We start from the raw sequence: 12,332 nt of genomic DNA, 5'->3' as shown, positions 1-12,332 counted from the left end.
AGGCCAAAGTCTGGAACAGGGTCAATAGTATAAGAGGGCGATTAGCATATTCACTCCCTTTGGTAAACACACAAGGCGATACCCTACAAGACCAGGCGGACTCACTTGGGGAGCACTTTGAGAGCGTGTCAAGTGCCAACCATTACTCGCAATCCTTTTTGAAATATAAACAAATAGAAGAATGTAAGCCACTCATGAGAAAATGTCAACAGAATGAACCATACAACTGCCCTTTTAGCATTGCTGAGTTGAGAGCTGCCTTGAGCGCATGCAAGAGTTCCGCAGCGGGATCTGACAGAATCATGTATGAAATGGTCAAAAACTTACATAAGAACACCCAAGTTACACTAGTCACAATTTTCAACACCATTTGGGCTGCAGGATACCTCCCGACTGCATAAAAAGAAGCCATTGTGATCGCGGTTTTGAAACAAGGCAAAGATCAGTGGCAAGTTACCGCCCCATAGCCCTGACAAGTTGCCTTTGTAAGGTATTTGAAAAAATGATCAATTGCCGTCTCGTGCATCTCCTAGAGTCCAGTAAAATGCTTGACCCATTTCAGTGTAGTTTTCGGCAAGGGCGATCTAGAACCGACCATCTTGTGCGTATCGAAGCAAGCATTCGCGATGCCTTCGTGCACAAGCAATCTTTCTTATCTGTATTTCTGGATATTGTCTGAATGATCGTTTTCCAGTCTTCCGGAAGGGCCATCTTGATGGGTACTGGCTCGATCTGCCATCCTATTTTGCGTAGGAGGGCTCATCCGTGTACCGTGTGACTGAGCCGGATTCTCTGATTAGAGAGGTGGGCTTCGATGAGCTCCTCCACAGTGTTGTGAGCGCCCATGTCTAGCAGTTTTTGAGTGGACGAGTAAATAGGCATGCCCAGTGCTTGTTTCGTTGCCTTACGAAGCATCGTGTTTAGGGTGTCCCTATTCGCCTTCGTCAGCTGGAGATACGGCGCGGCGTAGGTAACCCGCGTCACGACGAACGCGCGTACCAGGCGCATGGCATCGTCCTCTTTAAGTCCTCGGTTTCTGTTAGAGACCCTCCGAATCATACCAAGTATCTGTTCGGTTGAAGTCTTGATTTTTGTAATGGCGGCCTGTGCCTTCCCGTCGCTCTGAAGTAGTAGGCCGAGAATCCTAATCTGCTGTGTTGGCTTGATAGTAGTTCCGGCGATGGTGATAGTCACGTTCGGCGGCAGCTCCTTCTTGGATTTTCCCGGTTGGATCATGAGCAGCTCTGATTTCTGGGGAGCGCAGCTCAGTCCGCATGACTTTGCGTACTCGTGCACGGTCGTTGCCGCCCGCTGCAAGACTTCCTCCATCCAGGCATCGGATCCGGCTCGGGCCGTCCACACCGTAATATCGTCGGCGTAGAACGCGTGGTCCACGCCTTCAATTTGCTTGAGTAGATCGGGCAGGGGCAGCAGGGCCAGATTGAAGAGCAGGGGCGACAAGACCGATCCCTGAGGGGTGCCCCTATCGCCGAGTTCGACAGGGTCCGACTTCTCTTCCCCTATCCTGATGGTCGCCGTTCGGTTCGACAGAAAATCTTTTATGTAGCCAAATGTCTTTCGGCCACACCGGGTTTTGTTTAGATTCTGCAATACGCTAGCGTGGGACACGTTGTCAAATGCTCCCTTCAGGTCGAGAGCGAGTATCCCGCGCGGCGCGTGCCTCGTTGCCGGCTTGACGACCAGTTCGTGGAGTTGTATCATCACGTCTTGGGTGCTGAGATGTTGCCTGAAGCCGTACATCGTCTCTGGCATCTGATCCGTTTCTTCCAGGTGCTTCTGTAGCCGGCGAAGGACCATGCGCTCCATCACCTTCCCCACGCAGGATGTGAGGGAGATGGGCCGCATGTTGTCTATCGTGAGGGCCTTTCCGGGCTTTGGAATGAAGCGGACCTCGGCGTCCTTCCATTCCTTCGGCAACTGCGAGCTCTCCCAGGCTTCGTTAATGTGCTCTAGGAGGCCGCTGGCCGCTGTACCGCTCATGTTACCGAGTAATTTGTAAGTTATGGCGTCCCTGCCGGGTGCACTTCTCTTGTTACTGTCATCTATCGCTGTCCACAGTTCCGTCATGGTAAACGGCCGGTCCAGTTCTTCGTTGACGGGTCCTTCGTACCTCTCGGGCACCGGGTACTGGCCCTTCTCTGCCTTTAAGTACTTGGCCTTCAGGTCTTCCAGGAGCCTGCGGCCGTCTCCCTTGTACGTGTTCAATACTTTGGTGAGGTTGCGATTGGTCGCAGTTTTGCTACTCAGCGGGTCGATCAGATGCCTCAAGAGACACCACGTCTTCCACGTCGAGAGCTTGCCCTTCCCCGGAACATGACGCCGGGCAAGGACGACGAGAGGCGCACCGCGCGAGCTAAAGCACTAGCCCGGAAACTGGAAGAGAACCCCAGGGTCCTCTACGCGGACGCCTCGCTCCAAAAACACAGTGACCGTGCCGCGGTGGTGGTTACATCAAAAGACAGGCTGATCGTCAGCGCGTCGCTGAAGACAAAAGACCCCGCAGTTGCCGAAGAAACGGCCGTGGCCCTCGCACTCGCACAGCCGAGCGTGGACACCGTAGTCACCGACTCAAAGACAGCCTACAGAAGCTTCCGCAGGGGGGTAATCTCCTCCGCGGCCCGAGCCATTCTAGCCAAGCACAAGCCTCCGGGAAGAGCCATAGAGCTCGTGTGGGTCCCGGCTCACTCGCAGGTAGCAGGCAACACCATCGCCGACTACCATGCCCGAGAAATGTCGATCCGGGCCGAGCACGAGCCGGAAGAGCTACCGCACCCGGTTACCAGCTTTCGGGACATTACCCGGATGTACCGAGAGGAAAGGTGCAGACTGCCAGAACCGCACCCCAAACTCACTAGGCAACAACAGACGATCCTGCGTCGAGTGCAGGCGGGATCGCTTGCGCACCCCGTACTCATGAACCGCATGTACCCTGCGGAATACGATATGCTCTGTCCTTTTTGCAGAAGAGAAAAGGGCACCCTGCCGCACGTCTTGGCAGAGTGCACAGAGCTCAAGACCCCCCCTCCTCCCCTTCCCACCAACACCCCCAAACCCCAACCCCTTGAGCGCTGGCAGACCTTGTTATCCAGCCCCGCCCTACCTATTCAGCTCGCACTGACGGACAGGGGCCAGGAGCTGCTGGAAACATATGGGTGCCGTAACTAGGGAACCACCACGTCTGGTGCCTGCGTGCACCACCGATTTATTTCGGGCCCAGCAAATGTTGCTTCATCATCATCATCTGGATATTGTCACGTGGTCGTGACGTCAAAGAACACAGTAGCAATACGGTGAACACGACAAAACTAACTTTTATTGGGCGAACCTGTGCCCACAAAACAGGCTACACTTATAGCACAACGATAGCGGCGAACACGCTCGGCGATCGTCGAAAATCTGATCAGCGGGTCAACCGCGCCGGCTTTTATAGATCAGTCATCGAATGTTCCAGATTAACCGATGGGACCCGCGTGTCTTCCACAAAGTTCCACACTATTCACGTCGCGCATACATGCAATCAGATTACACAAGTTGGAGTGAAAGACAGTGGACGGAACCATCGATAACATTCCAGAAACTTCTTTTACATGCAGGCGCGTCCTGCGCTTCGCGATAACATTTGTTAGGCGGCCAAACGTGGTCGCCCGATAAAGATAAGTACACGTGTCATTACCCCCCTCTTAATAAGCATCGACCCGATGCTGCAAACAAACGAAAGTAATAAAATAAGGAGCACTCGTAGCAAAGAAAACAACGAAATAAGGAAGTTCGTCAGCGTCCATAAAAGGGTTTAAGGCGCACCACGTGGACCACTTCGGATCGTGCGCGGCGCCACTGTGAATGCGAAATGCCGTCTGTCACGACGTCATAGTCCAGTGCGCCAATACGTCGGATGACCTTGTAGGGTCCGAAATAGCGCCGCAGTAGTTTCCCACTGAGTCCTCGTCGGCGTATCAGGGTGCATACCCAAACACGGTCGCCGGGCTGGTACTCGACGAAGCGTCGTCGAAGGTTGTAGTGTCGGCTGTCGGTCCTTTGCTGGTCCTTGGTCCGCAGGCGGGCGAGCTGTCGGGCTTCTTCGGCGCGCTGGAGATAGGTAGCGACGTCAAGGCTCTCCTCGTCAGTGACGTGCTGCAGCATGGCGTCGAGCGTCCTCGTCGGGTTCCTGCCGTAGACCAGCTTGAACGGCGTGATCTGTGTTGTTTCTTGCACCGCCGTGTTGTAAGCGAATGTTACGTACGGCACGACGGCATCCCAGGTCTTGTGTTCGAAGTCGACGCACATCGCTAGCATGTCGGCGAGGGTCTTATTCAGCCGCTTCGTAAGACTATTCGTCTGCGGGTGGTAGGCAGTTGTCCTCCTGTGCCTTGTCTGACTGTATTTCAGAATGGCTTGGGTGAGCTCTGCTGTAAAGGCCGTTCCTCTGTCGGTGATGAGGACTTCTGGGGCGCCATGTCGAAGCAGGATGTTTTCGACAAAGAATTTCGCCACTTCGGCTGCGCTACCTTTCGGCAGTGCCTTAGTTTCAGCGAAGCGGGTGAGGTAGTCTGTCGCCACGACGATCCACTTATTTCCGTTTTTTGACGTCGGAAAGGGTCCCAGCAACTCCATCCTGATCTGCTGCAATGGTCGGCAAGGAGGCTCGATTGGCTGTAGTAATCCGGCTGGCCTTGTCGGCGGTGTCTTGCGTCGCTGACAGTCTCGGCATTTTCTGACATAACGGGCGACGTCGGCGGTCAGGCGCGGCCAATTATACTTTTCTTGTATCCTCGATAGTGTCCGGGAAAATCCGAGGTGTCCAGCGGTCGGATCGTCATGTAGGGCGTGCAATACTTCTGCACGAAGTCCTGACGGGACGACAAGAAGGTAGTTGGCGCGGACTGGTGAGAAGTTCTTCACGAGTAGATTGTTTTGAAGCGTGAAGGCAGAAAATCCGCGCTTAAGTGCCTTGGGGACAACGTCGGTGTGCCCTTCCAAATACTCGACGAGGCCTTTTAGCTCCGGGCCTGCCCGTTGCTGTTCAGCGAAGTCTTCCGCGCTTATCATTCCAAGGAAGGCGTCGTCATTCTCGTCGTCTTGCGGCGGCGGGTCAATGCGGGCGCGTGATAGGCAATCGGCATCGGAGTGTTTTCGCCCGGACTTGTAGGTTACAGTGATGTCGTATTCTTCTAGTCTGAGGCTCCACCGCGCCAGGCGTCCTGAAGGGTCCTTTATATTCGCTAGCCAACACAACGCGTGATGGTCACTCACGACTTTGAATGGCCTGCCATAAAGATAAGGGCGAAATTTAGCTGTAGCCCAAACGATGGCGAGGCATTCCTTTTCGGTCGTAGAATAGTTGCCTTCCGCTTTTGACAGCGACCGGCTAGCGTAAGCTATCCCCTGTTCGAATCCGTTTCTCCTCTGGACTAGAACGGCACCGAGGCCTAGGCTACTGGCGTCAGTATGGATTTCTGTATCGGCGTACTCGTTGAAGTGCGCAAGTACCGGCGGCGACTGCATGCGTCGTTTGAGTTCTTCAAATGCGTCGGCCTGCGGCGTTTCCCACTTGAATTCAACATCACATTTAGTTAGACGTGTCAACGGCTCGGCGATGCGTGAAAAGTCCTTGACAAAGCGCCTGTAGTAGGCACACATGCCAAGGAATCTACGAACTGCCTTCTTGTTGATGGGTTGTGGGAACTGTGCGATTGCAGCTGTCTTTTGCGGGTCTGGACGGACACCAGATTTGCTGATTACGTGGCCTAGGAACAGAAGCTCAGCGTAAGCAAAGCGGCATTTTTCCGGCTTCAGAGTAAGCCCTGACGACTTGATGGCCTCTAGTACTGTAGCAAGCCGCTTGAGATGATCGTCGAAATTTCCGGTGAAGACGACGACGTCATCCAAGTAAACGAGACAGGTCTGCTACTTCAATCCTGCTAACACGGTGTCCATGACGCGCTGGAACGTTGCAGGCGCCGAGCACAGTCCAAATGGCATAACCTTGAACTCGTAGAGGCCGTCTGGGGTGATGAAGGCGGTCTTTTTGCGATCTCTCTCGTCGACTTCTATTTGCCAGTAGCCAGACTTGAGTTCCATCGACGAGAAGTATTTTGCGTTGCAGAGCCGATCCAATGCGTCGTCTATCCGTGGGAGGGGGTATACGTCCTTCTTTGTGATCTTGTTCAGACGACGATAATCGACGCAAAAACGTAGGGTTCCGCCCTTTTTCTTTACCAGGACAACAGGGGATGCCCACGGGCTTTTCGACGGCTGGATGATGTTGTTGCGCAGCATTTCGTCGACTTGTTCTCTTATAGCTGCACGTTCTCGCGGCGAAACTCTGTAAGGGCTCTGGCGGAGTGGTCGAGCGCACTCCTCGGTGATTATGCCATGCTTGGCGACTGGTGTTTGTCGAATCCTCGATGATGTCGAAAAGCCGCCTTTGTATCGTCGCAGCAGACTTCTGAGCTGCTGTTGCTTAATCACGGGGAGACTTGGATTAATGTCGTAGTCTGGTTCGGGAACCGTCGTCGTCGGGGTAGATGCGGCGGAATCCGAGAGGACAAACGCATTACTGGTTTCCAAAATTTCTTCGATGTACGCGATCGTCGTGCCCTTGTTGATGTGCTTGAACTCCTGGCTGAAGTTGGTCAGCAACACTTCAGTTTTCCCTCCATGCAGTCGAGCGATCCCTCTTGCGGCGCAAATTTCACCGTCTAGCAGGAGACGTTGGTCGCCTTCGATGACACCTTCTACGTCAGTGGGTATTTCGGTGCCGACCGAAATAACAATGCTGGAGCGGGGCGGGATGCTCACTTGGTCTTCGAGCACACTCAAGGCATGGCGAATACGAGGGCTCTCCGGCGGTATCGTTTTATCTTCCGACAGCGTTATTGACTTCGACTTCAGGTCGATGTCTACACCATGTTGGTTCAGGAAGTCCATACCGAGAATGACGTCTCGAGAACACTGTTGGAGGATGACGAAGCTGGCAGGGTAAGTCCGGTCATGAATGGTTATCCTCGCCGTGCAGATTCCAGTCGGCGTAATCAGGTGTCCTCCAGTGGTGCGAATTTGAGGGCCTTCCCATGCAGTCTTAACCTTCTTTAACTGGGCGGCGATGTGTCCACTCATGACGGAGTAATCAGCCCCTGTGTCCACTAAGGCGGTAACTGCGTGGCCGTCGAGAAGCACAGTTAGGTCTTGGCATCGGATCACGGCTGCGTCGAGTTGAAGTGAAGATGGAACGTCGCGTCGTCAAGTCGTCTTTCATCGGTGTAGTCTTGGCTTCCTGACTTCGGCGGGACGGCGGCGTGTCGTTATGTCGTCGAGATGGTCTTGGCTTCCTGACTTCGTCGGGACGGCGGCGTGTCGTTATGTCGTCGAGATGGTCTCTTCGTCGTCTTCGTCGGCGGCGGAGGATCTTCGTCAGTTCGACGAACAGCAACCGCACCTCCATCGGTTGCTGCTTTTAGTTTTCCGGATATGGGCTCGCAGAGCGGCCCCGGGCTGGGCCAGTGTATGGTCGGCGCTGCGGTGACAGGTAGCGGCCTGGTGACGGCGAACGGGACGGTCGTCGAGCGCTCCACTGAGTGGCGGCGAGGTAGTCGGCGATATCGCGAGGTCGTTCACCAAGCTGTGGTCGCGGCGCATTAACGGCGAACCCTCGCAGTCCCATTTGCCGGTTAGGGCATCGGCGGTAGACGTGACCAGCTTCTCCGCAGTGGTAGCAGAGTGGGCGGTGGTCAGGAGCGCGCCAAATGTCCGTCTTCCTCGCGTAGCGGCGCTCGGTGACGGGCTGGCGTGCTGGCGACGGCGGCGGCGGTGGTCGACGGAATTGCGGCGTTGCAGGGCCCTGGCTTGGTCGCGGAGGGGGACCTTGACGGCGTACGACAGCGGCGTAGGTCATCGCTTCGGGCTGGGGTTGCGGTAATTGAGGCTGCACCTCCGGAACTCCAAGGGATTGCTCAAGCTCATCTTTGACGATTTCGGCGATTGAGGCTACTTGAGGCTGCGACCTAGGGTATATCTTCTGCAGCTCTTCCCGTACGACCGCTCTGATAGTCTCGCGCAGATCATCGGTGGCCAGCGATTGAATTCCTGCATAGTTTGCAGAGTTCGTGCGGCGGTTGAATTGCCGGTTCCGCATTTCGAGTGTCTTCTCAATGCCGGTGGCTTTGCGAAGGAACTCTGCTACGGTCGTCGGTAGGCTTCGTACCATTGCGCCGAAAAGTTCTTCGTTCTCACCACGCATGAGTAGGCGAACTTTTTTTCCTCGGCCATATCCGGGTCGGCGTGGCGGAACAGACGGCTCATTTCTTCCGTAAAGATGGCAACGTTCTCGTTTGGTAGCTGCACTCGGGCGTCCAGCATAGCTTCGGCCCTTTCCTTGCGCACGACACTTGTAAAGGTGCGCAGGAAGCCGCTACAGAACAGGTCCCACGTAGTCGAGGTCGACTCCCTGTTCTCAAACCACGTTCTGGCGGCGTCTTCTAAGGCGAAGTAAACATGCCCTAGCTTGTCATCGGAGTCCCAGTTGTTGAATGTCGCGATTCGCTCATAGGTCTCCAGCAAGGATTCCGGGTCTTCAGTCGCTGCTTCATGGAAGGTCGGTGGGTCCCGAGGTTGTTGTAGGATAACGGGGGACGCTGGGGCAGCCATTGGGGTTGTCTTGACCACGATCTTCTTTGTCGTCTCAGGTAGAAGTCCGTGCTTTGGGCGCAGTCCTTGCAGTCTGCGGCTAGCACGCAGGTCTTGGGCGATGTCGGTTTTGTCCTCGGGCTTCGGGCTTGGATCGCGGCTTTGCGGGGGCGTTCGGTACATGAACGCACTAGCACCTCCACCAGATGTCACGTGGTCGTGACGTCAAAGAACACAGTAGCAATACGGTGAACGACAAAACCAACTTTTATTGGGCGAACCTGTGCCCACAAAACAGGCTACACTTATAGCACAACGATAGCGGCGAACACGCTCGGCGATCGTCGAAAATCTGATCAGCGGGTCAAGCGCGCCGGCTTTTATAGATCAGTCGTCGAATGTTACAGATTAACCGATGGGACCCGCGTGTCTTCCACAAAGTTCCACACTATTCGCGTCGCGCATACATGCAATCGGATTACACAAGTTGCAGTGAAAGACAGTGGACGGAACCATCGATAACATTCCGGAAACTTCTTTTGCATGCAGGCGGGTCCTGCGCTTCGCGATAACATTTGTTAGGCGGCCAAACGTGGTCGCCCGATAAAGATAAGTACACGTATCAATATGGAAAAAGCGTACGACACAGCCTGGCGGTACGGAATCCTGCGCGATCTTTCCGCGCTAGGTATCCGCGGCAATATGTTAAATACTATAGAGAGCTACCTAGAGAACCGTACATTTCGAGTGAAAATAGGTCCTGCACTGTCGCGTACATTTATACAGGCAACTGGGGTACCCCAGGGTGGCGTACTCAGCTGCATGCTCTTTCTCGTAAACATGAACACGCTTCGTGCATCTTTACCACCAGCTATTTTCTACTCCGTCTACGTCGATGATATACAAATAGGTTTCAAATACTGCAACCTCACAGTCTGCGAGAGACAGGTACAACATGGTTTGAACAAAGTGTCGCAGTGGGCAGAGAAAAACGGATTGAAAATCAATCCTCACAAGAGTTCTTGTGTTCTGTTTACAAGAAAGAGAGGCCTGGTTCCGGATCCTTGCTTAGAACTGTGTCGACAACAGATACCTGTAAACAAAGAACACAAATTTTTAGGTGTTATACTTCACAATAGACTCACTTTCATCCCAGACATTAAACATCTTAAAGAAAAATGTCTGAAAACAATGAACCTAATGAAACCTCTATCGCAGACTACGTGGGGTAGTGACAGGACATGCCTAATGAATCTCTATAAGAGCCTGATTCGGTCACGATTAGATTACGGCACCGTGATCTATCATTCTGCCGCCCCGAGCGCGCTAAAGATGCTAGATCCGGTCCACCATCTAGGAATCCGCTTAGCCATGGGCGCTTTCAGAACAAGTCCCATGGAAAGTTTATACGTAGAATCAAATGAGTGGTCACTTCATCTGCAGAGAACATACATCAGCCAAACATATTTTCTGAAAGTGCACTCTAATCCTCAACATCCGTGTTTTAATACCGCTAATGATATGACATATTCTACACTCTTTCGGAATCGTCCCTCCGTAAGCCAACCTTTCTCGCTGCGTGTGAGGGAGCTTAGTGTTGAAATGTATGTCCCAATCCTCAAACATCGCCTAATGCCTCCAGCTAAGCTGCTACCTCCTTGGGAGTGGCAGATGATACAATGCGATATATCTTTAATGCAAGTTACAAAACACGCTCCAGAGATTGAAATACAAATGCATTTCCGGGAACTCCAATACAAACACTCCTGCACGGAGTTCTACACAGACGCATCAAAGTCACGCGAGGGGGTGTCCTATGCAGCCGTCGGCCCATCCTTCTCCGAATCTGATGTACTGCATCCGGAAACAAGCGTCTTTACGGCTGAGGCCTACGCACTGTTGTCGGCTGTAAAGTATATAAGAAATCAAAACTCGAGAAATCAGTTATATATACGGACTCCCTAAGTGCTGTGAAGGCCCTAATGTCATTTTCTAAGCACAAATATCCAGTAATCAATGAACTCTATTCTGTCCTATGTAAAACGTATATATGTAACCAGCATGTCATCATATGCTGGGTGCCGGGTCATAGGGGCATCGAATGGCAATGTTCTGGCGGACCAGATGGCCACATCAATATCATCGTATTCTGTAAATTCTACCGCAGCAGTCCCTGTCACAGATCTGAGGCCCTACTTGCGAAGAAAACTGCGAAACTACTGGCAACGCTCGTGGGACATGGAAACAAATAATAAATTGCACATAATAAAGCCACAATTAGGGTTCTGGCCTTCTGCAACAAAATCGCGCCGAACAGATGTCCTATTGTGCCGTCTAAGAATTGGACACACATTCGGCACCCACAATTTTTTACTCACTGGAAATGAGCCCCCAACCTGTGGGAGATGCGGAAAGAGGCTGACCGTCCTCCATGTCCTCCTGGAGTGCCAGAAAACCAAATCTGACAGGAAGAAACATTTTTCGTTAGCATACCGGCAGCACATTCCCCTTCATCCTGTAATGTTATTCGGCCCAGAACCGCTCTTTGGCACTAACGCAGTCCTAGACTTCCTGAAAGATGTTGTCTTACATGTAATTAGCCCTATACGTTCATAGCGTCTCGTCTCTCCAGAGGATTCCGCTGTGAAAGCTATTTCGTATAGCACATGCCTCTCGGCCCTTGCGGTTCAAGGGCTCTGGCGAGGCAATAGTGCTCTTAGACAATTTTAGCATCTCGAGTATTTTATATAATGCATCATTCTTTTTAATGCATATTAGTGATCATAGTACATGTCATTAATCGTTGCCGTAATTTTATTACGTGTAATTTTTATGCAATTTACACAAACTCTTTTAGGCCCCTTTACAGCCACGTCACATTAAATTCACGGAGCCCATCACACCACGACATATTCATTACCACTAGCATGGCGCTCTTTGGCCATACCTGGCCCTTGCGCCATTAAACCTCAAACATCATCATCCTGGAGGGTCGGGCAGCCGAATCTGAAGAAGGAAACATTTTTCCCTAGCATACCGGCAGCACATCCCCCTACATCCCGTAATGCTACTCGGCCCAGAACCTTTATTTGACGCCAACGCAGTCCTGCGTTTTCTGAAAGATGTTGTCTTGCATGTTTTTAGCCCCACATGTTCGCAGCGGGTCCTCTCTTCAGAGGATGCCGCTGCGATAGCTCTTTACTATAGCACATGCCTCTAGGCCCTTGTGTTTCAAGGGCTCCGGCGAGGCAACAGTGCTCCAGGTATTTTTACCATCTCATATATTTTCTATTGTGCGTCATTCTTTTACGATGGATTTTAATGTTCAGAGAATTTGTCATTTGTCATCGCCATAATTTTATAGCAAGTAGATTTTACGCACTTTACAGCGACTATCTTTAGGCCACTTTACAGCCAAGTCACATCTCCCATAATACATCGTCAACATTACCACTTGTCATGGCGTTCTTTGGCCAAACCTGGCCCTTGCGCCACAAAACACCACAACACCACACATCATCACATCTCCGAGTTTTCTACAACATTCCGCCACATCAAGGGCACCGACAACGTTCCAGCTGACGTTCTGAGTCGTGTCAATGTCGTTTCCACGTTGACATCGGAACCTTTCATTATCGAGGCCGACTTACTAGCCAGTCAACAGCGTGACGACACTGAACTTTGTACAC

At 52.4% G+C, this 12,332-nt stretch overlaps 1 protein-coding gene and 1 long non-coding RNA gene across 3 annotated transcripts in view; one reads left to right on the top strand and one right to left on the bottom strand.

Annotated features, from left to right (window-relative positions):
• The window catches only part of LOC139052226 (uncharacterized), a 723,436-nt gene that overhangs the window by 571,486 nt on the left and 139,618 nt on the right, over positions 1-12,332 (top strand). The window lies entirely within an intron of this gene.
• LOC139052230 (uncharacterized) overlaps positions 1-12,332 on the bottom strand; it is a 153,905-nt gene that overhangs the window by 9,280 nt on the left and 132,293 nt on the right. The window contains exons 7-8 of the long non-coding RNA XR_011509797.1: positions 11,022-11,104; positions 9,658-9,736 (exon numbers count right to left, since the gene is read on the bottom strand). This is a non-coding gene — a long non-coding RNA (uncharacterized lncRNA). The remainder of the gene's footprint in view (positions 1-9,657; positions 9,737-11,021; positions 11,105-12,332) is intronic.

The sequence above is a fragment of the Dermacentor albipictus genome, unplaced genomic scaffold, assembly GCF_038994185.2.
Source record: "Dermacentor albipictus isolate Rhodes 1998 colony unplaced genomic scaffold, USDA_Dalb.pri_finalv2 scaffold_20, whole genome shotgun sequence".
Classification (NCBI taxonomy): domain Eukaryota; kingdom Metazoa; phylum Arthropoda; class Arachnida; order Ixodida; family Ixodidae; genus Dermacentor; species Dermacentor albipictus.
The sequence above is the reverse complement of the archived record's forward strand: the minus strand, read 5'-3'. Positions and strand labels throughout refer to the sequence as shown.